The sequence below is a fragment of the Penaeus monodon genome, chromosome 20 (assembly GCF_015228065.2).
Source record: "Penaeus monodon isolate SGIC_2016 chromosome 20, NSTDA_Pmon_1, whole genome shotgun sequence".
NCBI lineage: Eukaryota > Metazoa > Arthropoda > Malacostraca > Decapoda > Penaeidae > Penaeus > Penaeus monodon.
Window position 1 is genome coordinate 21,794,326 of NC_051405.1, and position 202 is coordinate 21,794,527.

Genomic DNA, 202 nt, shown 5'->3' on the forward strand with positions numbered 1-202 from the left:
TCAAAGACAGTTTTGCAGAGAAAAAATGTATGATTTTTGAATGAAATGCAATTTTGTGACCATCGTAGAATTATGGTTTTGTTGACATCCACTCATTGCAAATGGCTGGCAGGCGGATGGAAGTTTAATATTCCTTTCAGATTTCTAGGACCATTTTCATTTAGATAATGCATAAATGTTTCTTAAAAGTAACACAGTCGTT